This window comes from Bison bison, unplaced genomic scaffold (genome assembly GCF_000754665.1).
Source record: "Bison bison bison isolate TAMUID 2011002044 unplaced genomic scaffold, Bison_UMD1.0 scf7180017864248, whole genome shotgun sequence".
Classification (NCBI taxonomy): Eukaryota; Metazoa; Chordata; class Mammalia; order Artiodactyla; family Bovidae; genus Bison; species Bison bison.
Window position 1 is genome coordinate 643,775 of NW_011494820.1, and position 8,647 is coordinate 652,421.

The following is an 8,647-nucleotide window of genomic DNA, read 5'->3' on the forward strand; positions in this document are numbered from 1 at the left end:
CTTTTCCCAAGATATAACTACTCTGTAAATGGTCATACATCCTGTTGGGAAAGACTGGAGGAGTCACTACTGTACACGCTTGTCAAAGTATGCAAGGGCCTTCATAGGACACACGTTCTGGGTCTGAACACTGGCTTAGACCTGGAAGCAAGGGCAGAGATTAAGCTTTCCACTGGGATAGCTGCCTCATCCTTCTTCTCATTCTGATTTTTTTTTTTTTTGGTGTGTAACCTATCTATAGTGCCTCAGAAACACCAAGTTCTTACCAAGTTCATCTCCATAGACACTTGAGGGTCAGAGCCCCTAGGCTGCCATTCTGACCTTGCTGCCCATGATGGTACTTGTTCATCCTGCTTCTGATAGTCGTGCATTGCCCTGACCTCCTTTTCCCAGGGCCCAACATCCCCATGGTTACCAGAGACCCCAGTTTGGGAACAGAATCTCCTACATTTGGCTCTGCCCACAGAGGAGGGGGCTTTCTGGGTGGCTTTAGTGGTAAAGAATCCACCTGCCAGTGCAGGAGACATAAGAGACATGGGTTCGATCCCTGGGTTAAGATCTCCTGGAGGAGGGTAAGGCAACCTACTCCAGTGTTCTTGCCTGGTGAACCCCATGGACAGAGGAGCCTGGTGGGCTACAGTCCACGGGGTCACAAAGAGCTGGACACAAGTACAGTAATTTAGCACGCACACATGTGTGCCACAGTGGAGAGCTCTCTGGGACACACCCTAGGCCCTTGATACATGCCCTGTTTTCGAAGTCCTCCTGTAGAATGTGGCAGCTAGTGGTTTCTCATTTCATATAACTGACATATTCTAGCATGCCCACTTCTGTAAAAAGGACATTGGAATTTTGATGGGCATTTCATTTAATCTGTAGATCACTTTGGGTAGTTTTGGATTCTCCTGGGAATATTTTCTTAATAAGCTGCCTGTGCAACAATTCTCATCTCAGGGTCTACTCCTGGGGAGACTGGCCTAAAACAAGCTATTTCACTGATTTTATTTATTTTTATTGAGGTAGAATTCACATAACATAAAATTAACCAGTAACCATTTTGAAGTGTACAATTAGTGGCATTAATGGCAACTCACTCTAGTACTCTTGCCTGGAAAATCTCATGGGCAGAGGAGCCTGGTAGGCTGCAGTCCATGGGGTCGCTAAGAGTCGGACATGACTGAGCGACTTCACTTTCACTTTTCACTTCCATGCATTGGAGAAGGAAATGGCAACCCACTTCAGTGCTCTTGCCTGGAGAATCCCAGGGACGGGGGGGCCTGGTGGGCTGCCGTCTATGGGGTCACACAGAGTCGGACACGACTGACGTGACTTAGCAGCAGCTTAGCAGCAGTACATGCATACAAACTACATCCTTTATACATTTGTGTGCCCATTATAATAGATTTATAATTACTGTTTTATGCACATGTCTTTTCAATCGCATAGGAAAATAAGAGGAGTCACAGCTGTAAGCCAGTAATGATGGCCTCTATGTTCACCTGTGCGGTTACAATGGACAGTGCCCTTGTTTCCTGCACAGCCTCAAACGACTGTCCAGCGTCCTTCCGTTGTGACTTCAAGTGGAGCATTTCTTATAGGCCAAGTCTACTCATAACAGACTTCCTCACCTTTAGCTAATCTGGGAATATCTTTTTTCCTTCATTTTGAAGGATAATTTTGCCTCTATGGAATATTTTGTTGACACTATTGGTATTTAAATTTCAGTGACTATATATGTTTAATTCCCCAAATTATATTTTCTGCCATCTGTGTTTACTTCAGAATATCCTGTCCTTGCAGCCTAGGTTGCTTCTTCATCCTCTTATCTCTCTGAATATATTAAATATACTAATGAAAGTCCTTCTAGGAACTGCTCTATTAAAAATTTCTATTGGAGTATAGTTGACTTACGATGTTGCGCTAGTTTCAGCTGCACAGCAAAATGAATCAGTTACATGTACATATGCATTTACACACATCCACTGTGTTTTAGACTCTTTTCTCATATAGGCCATTATAGGATACTGAGTAGAGTTCCCTGTGCTGTAGAGTAGGTCCTTCAGTTCAGTTCAGTTCAGTCCAGTCACTCAGTCGTGTCCGACTCTTTGCGAGCCCATGAATCGCAGCACGCCAGGCCTCCCTGTCCATCACCAACTCCCGGAGTTCACTCAGACTCACGTCCATTGAGTCGTTGATGCCATCCAGCCATCTCATCCTCTGTCGTCCCCTTCTCCTCCTGCCCCCAATCCCTCCCAGCATCAGAGTCTTTTCCAATGAGTCAACTCTTCACATGAGGTGGCCAAAGTACTGGAGTTTCAGCTTTAGCATCATTCCTTCCAAAGAATACCCAGGGCTGATCTCCTTCAGAATGGACTGGTTGGATCTCCTTGCAGTCCAAAGGAGTAGGTCCTTACTAGCTATATATTTTATATATAGTAGTATGTATGTATATCAATCCCAGTCTCCCAATTTACCCGTCCCCCCACCCCCTGGTAATCATAACTTTGTATTTTACATCTGTAACTCTATTTCTGTTTTATAGGCAAGTTAATTTGTAGTCTTTTAAATATTTTACATATAAGTGATATGATATTTGTCTTTCTATGTCTGACCTCACTTAGTGTAACAATCTCTAGTGCGTGCCATGGGTGTGTGCTAAGTTGTTTCAGTCGTGTCCAACTCTGTGCGACCCTATGGACTGTATGTAGCCCGCCAGGCTCCTCTGTCCATGGGATTCTCCAGGCAAGAATACTGGAGTGGGCTGCCGTGTCCTCCTCCAGGAGATCTTCCCAACCCAGGGTTCGAACCCATATCTCTAATATCTCCTGCGTTTGCAGGTGGGTTCTTGACCACTAGCGCCACCTGGGAAGGCCCTAGGCCCATTCATGTTGCTGCAAATGGTGTTATTTTTGAATTTTTTATTGCTGAGTAATATTCCATTGTATATACATACCGTATCTTCTTTATCCAAGGAATCGGTCTATTATTCCTTTTCTTTCAACCTAAGTTCTGTTAGATTTACCTTCTTTATGCTATTTCCCAACTGATTTTTGTTTGCATACATATCAAGTTTGTTTTTCTTATTATGTCTGTCTCTGTGTGTTGAATAGTAAAGAGTGGTTTCCACCTATACTCTAGCTACCATCTCGAGGCAGAGGGTTCTCCAAGCTCATTCCTCTGCTCTCCCAGGAAGCCACGGTCTGAGTTGCTTAGCCGCCCGCCCATCTTGGTCTCCTCAGGTCTTTCCATTGTGTTCAATGGAAGCGTTGAATACAAACAGACCCTAAGTAGCAAGACTACAGGTATGACCAAGGAGCCCAGACTGGTGAACAAAAAAGGGTGGTGGTTAGGCGTCCCCTGGGAGCTGACCAAAGGCGGGATGGGGCAGACCAGGCTGTGGGGAGCAGCTCACTGTCCACTGTGCATTCAGCTGCCTACTAACTCACAAAGGCTCCAGAAGCCAGAGTTGAAATCCTCCTACATGCAGGTGTGTGGTATCCCTGACACTGGTCTGCAGAACAGGGGGCTCCTCAGAGTGTCGCCCTTGAGGGTCCCCTCCCACAACCCTTGCTGGGACAGGCGTGCACACACGCAGGACCCCTACCCAAAGGGGCCAGCAGGGAGTGGCCCACACCCAGTCTGAGATCTGCACATGCTGCCACTCATGGATGCCAGGTACTCTGCTCACCAGTCCTTGTCCCACAAGCACCCCTTCAGCTGCTCCTGCAGGGCCTGTCTGGGCATGAAGCTGTGCCCTGGAGTCCCTAGAGCCAGGCCTTCTAGGCCCCTGTGATCTGTGCACACTTGGACTCCCTCTGAAAGCTTCCCATGCTCAAACAAGTGAAATGTTGGAAACTGTTGGATTCAATGTTTTTGCCACTGGAGTTCAGCAACTCCAAGTCAGGTGTTGCTCACTTCGTAACTGCCTGCAGAAGGTCGTTCTCACACAGACAAATTGGGAGGTAGGAGCTTACTCCCAGGCTGACTGTGAAAGGCCCCCTGGGCAGTGGGATTGCTCAGTGGGTTGTGACCGAGAAAGCAGCCTCTTATCTTACACTGTTGGTTCTTGGAGGAAGCCTGAGGTGTGAGCTGAGCTGGCAGGGGACTGCCCGGTGCTGGGCCGATGCCCGGCCTCTGCAGCCAGGCCTCCCTGAGTGCACGGTGTGGTTTAGGTGGACGCACTGTGATGTCTGAATCATGATTTCCTGTTAAATTTTATCAAAGGTGTTCAAAATGCTCCCACGTCTTTTCTTTTTTGTTCTTTCTATGTTAAATAATAGTTATGGTTTTTCTACTGTACAACTATCATTGCCTTTGAAGAAGTAAAAACAAAATGAACAGCCAACAAAGGAAATAAAGTCCCTTTATTTTCAGAGAATTGATGACCTAACTCAGAAACCTAAGAAGAATCTACAGACAAATATTGCAACAGTTGGAGTTAATCAGATTTAATAGTTTGGAGATCAATATACAGAGTAATTGGGACTTCCCAGATGGTGCTCGGAGAAGGCAATGGCACCCCACTCCAGTACTCTTGCCTGGAAAATCCCACGGATGGAGGAGCCTGGTAGGCTGCAGTCCATAGGGTCATGAAGAGTCGGATACGACTGAGTGACTTGACTTTCACTTTTCACTTTCAAGCATTGGAGAAGGAAATGGCAACCCACTCCAGTGTTATTGCCTGGAGAATCCCAGAGACAGGGGAGCCTGGTGGGCTGCCGTCCATTGGGTCGCATAGAGTCAGACATGAATGAAGTGACTTAGCAGCAGCAGCAGCAGGTGGTGGTGCTAGTGGTAAGAAACCCATCTGCCAATGCAGGAGAGCTAAGTGACATGGGTTTGATCCCTGGGTCAGGAAGGTCCTCTAGAGGGCATAGCAACCCACTCCAGTATTCTTGCCTGGAGAATCTCATAGACAGCGGAGCCTAGAGGGCTACAGTCCATAGGGTCGCAAAAAGTCGGACACGACTGAGCCTTAGCATGCATGCATACATACAGAATAATTACACTTCTCTCTTAAATAGCAAGCAGCTAGCTGAGACTTTCAAAGGCAGCCACTGAGGGACTTTGTGCTCTTCAGAGGCCTTGTCAGACCAGGGGTCAAAAGTTGATTCCAAAGCCCACCGAAGGATGGCCCTACTTGGGTAGGGGGTGTGCCTGGCAACTGCACACCCAGGAGCTGGTGGCAGTGTGGTGCTATGGCATCACTATGAGCACAAGAGGCAGGAGCACAAAAAAGCCACAGCCCATGTGCCTGCCTTCCCTGCACTCTCATTTGTAAGAAAATTGCATGATCAGTACCTAATGTGGCCTATAACAATTAAAAATGGCCTGTCCTGGAACAGACGCACAGGCAACCTGACATGAAACCACACACCAAGGCAGGCACCCAGGGAACAGCAGAAATTTAGGGTAGATGCAGGGAGGAAGCTGCTGGCCCACGCCACCATGGCCCCTGCCCGTTAATGGTGAGAAGCAGCAGAGCTCTGGATGGACGCGTTGGGCCTGAATACCACTGAGACCAAGGAGGTCTCCACAGGAGGGAGTCTCCCTGCCAGGCCTCTCAGGACTGCAGCTGTGCAGGCAGCAGGCTTAGTGGACAGCTGAGATGCTCTGCAAACAGAATAAATGTCTCACAGTCTTTTGGTGTTGGGGAAACAAAGGCCAGTCAGTGGGAGGGGTACTGGAGAGAGCCCTGGTGGGGTGAGTTGAGGACCAGGAAGAACTTTCCAAGGGCCTTTGCCAGTTCTGGGCACCCTATCAGCCAGGCTGTGGCTTGGCTGCAAGTGGCTGGAAAAGAGGGCCCAGCAGAGTCCTGGCAATTTGTTGGGTTGGGTGAGAAGCTAGAAGAGCTGGGAAGACAGTTCCCTGAATAGGAGAAATTCTGAAACTTCAGACAGCAGATTAGGGTCCAAGACAAAAATCTCAAGACTAACTAATTTTCCAGCTGTAGGCCTTTGGGGGAACATAGGATTTCTCTGAAGTTCCTGGAGCTGTGACCAGACTGCACAGAGCTTTGATCCCGGTAGCTCCCCATGGTCATCAAACCATGCCTGCTGTTGCCCAGCAGAGCAGACCAAAAGACCTGTAGCTTCCAACGTGCTTATGCAGAGGAATCTGGCATTCAAGCAAAATTTACTAGGCAGTGAGAGAGAGGATCAAGTACCCTCACTTCAGAGGGAAAACAGACAGTGGATAGTCTTGCCTTTGCAAAGCATTCCAGAGTGTGAGGAAGAAGCCTGTGTTGCTAGAAGCCTCTCATTTCTCCTGCCCCCGAGGTCTGGGTGTCTCTTTTGCCTGAGCGCTTCCCAGGGGCCCCTAGTGCCAGGGAATGTGTCCATTTATGGGGGGCTGTGCTTACAGGTCCAGTTGCCAAATACTGGGAGACTCAGACATCAGCCATCCCCTTGAACACTGGGAGGATGTCCCTGCTTCATTCCTTTTCTCTTTAGGACTTCTGTCCTGTAGGGTGGGCAGGCCCACCTCATCTTGGTCATTTATCTATGCATTTCTTTATGGCCATTTATTGCCACACCAGTCCCCTTAACCCACTCCTGAAGCAATTATTTTCATATTTTCAAGGTACATTTTTATTGAAATGTAACAATGTGTAAATTGTTATTCTGTGATGATGATAAAGTTAGATGTGATTCACATATAAAATTAACCATTAACCATTTAAAAGTGAACAATTCAGGGGCATTAAGTACATTCACACTATTGTACAAAACCCAAATAATTGCAGCTGTTTTCATCACTTCAAAAGCAAAACCATACCCATCACCAGTTGCACTGGGATGCCACCTCATCCCCACCCTAGGCAACCACTAATTTGCCTTGTCTATTTGGATTTAGCTCATGTGGCCATTTCACATAAAAGATATCACACAGTATGCATCCTCTTGTGACTGTCTTCTCTCACTTCACATGGTTTTATTTTAAATTTATTTATTTTTGATTGAAGGATTATTGCTTTACAGTGTTGTGTTGGTTTCTACCACACATAGACATGAATACATCCATAGGTATCTATCAGTTCAGTTCAGTTCAGTTCAGTTGCTCAGTCGTGTCCGACACTATGTGACCCATGAGTTGCAGCACGCCAGGCCTCCCTGTCCATCACCAAGTTCCAGAGTTCACTCAAACTTATGTCTATTGAGTTAGTGATGCCATCCAGCCATCTCATCCTCTGTCGTCCCCTTCTCCTCCTGCCCCGAATCCCTCCCAGCATCAGAGTCTTTTCCAATGAGTCAACTCTTCGCATGAGGTGGCCAAAGTACTGGAGTTTCAGCTTTAGCATCATTCCTTCCAAAGAAATCCCAGGGCTGATCTTCAATATGGACTGGTTGGATCTCCTTGCAGTCCAAAGGACTTTCAAGAGTCTTCTCCAACACCACAGTTCAAAAGCATCAATTCTTCGGTGCTCAGCTTTCTTCACAGTCCAACTCTCACATCCATACATGACCACTGGAAAAACTATAGCCTTGACGAGACAGACCTTTGCTGGCAAAGTAATGTCTCTGCTTTTTAATATGCTGTCTAGGTTGGTCATAACTTTCCTTCCAAGGAGTAAGCATCTTTTAATTTCATGGCTGCAGTCACCATCTGCAGTAATTCTGGAGCCCAAAAAAATAAAGTCTGACACTGTTTCTACTCTTTCCCCATCTATTTCCCATGAAGTGATGGGACCAGATGCCATGATCTTCATTTTCTGAATGTTGAGCTTTAGGCCAACTTTTTCACTCTCCTCTTTCACTTTCATCAAGAGGCTCTTTAGTTCCTCTTCACTTTCTGCCATAAGGGTGGTGTCATCTGCCTATCTGAGGTTACTGATACTTCTCCCAGCAATCTTGATTCCAACTTGTGCTTCTTCCAGCCCAGCGTTTCTCATGATGCACTCTGCATATAAGTTAAATAAGCAGGGTGACAATATACAGCCTTGATGTACTCCTTTTCCTATTGAACCAGTCTGTTGTTCCATGTCCAGTTCTAACTATTGCTTCCTGACCTGCATATAGGTTTCTCAAGAGGCAGGTCAGGTGGTCTGGTATTCCCATCTCTTTCAGAATTTTCCACAGTTTATTGTGATCCACACAGTCAAAGGCTTTGGCATAGTCAATAAAGCAGAAGTAGATGTTTTTCTGGAACTCTCTTGCTTTTTCGATGATGCAGCAGATGTTGGCAATTTGATCTCTGGTTCCTCTGCCTTTTCTAAAACCAGCTTGAACATCAGGAAGTTCACAGTTCATGTATTACTGAAGCCTGGCTTGGAGAGTTTTAAGCATTACTTTGTAGTGTGTGAGATGAGTGCAATTGTGTGGTAGTTTGAGCATTCTTTGGCATTGGAATGAAATCTGACCTTTTCCAGTCCTGTGGCCACTGCTGACTTTTCCAAATTTGTTTGCATATTGAGTGCAGCACTTTTACAGCATCATCTTTCAGGATTTGAAATAGCTCCACTGGAATTCCATCACCTCCACTAGCTTTCTTCGTAGTGATGCTTTCTAAGGCCCACTTGACTTCACATTCCAGGATGTCTGGCTCTAGGTCAGTGATCACACCATTGTGATTATCTGGGTCGTGAAGATCTTTTTTGTACAGTTCTTCTGTGTATTCTTGCCACCTCTTCTTAATATCTTCTGCTTCT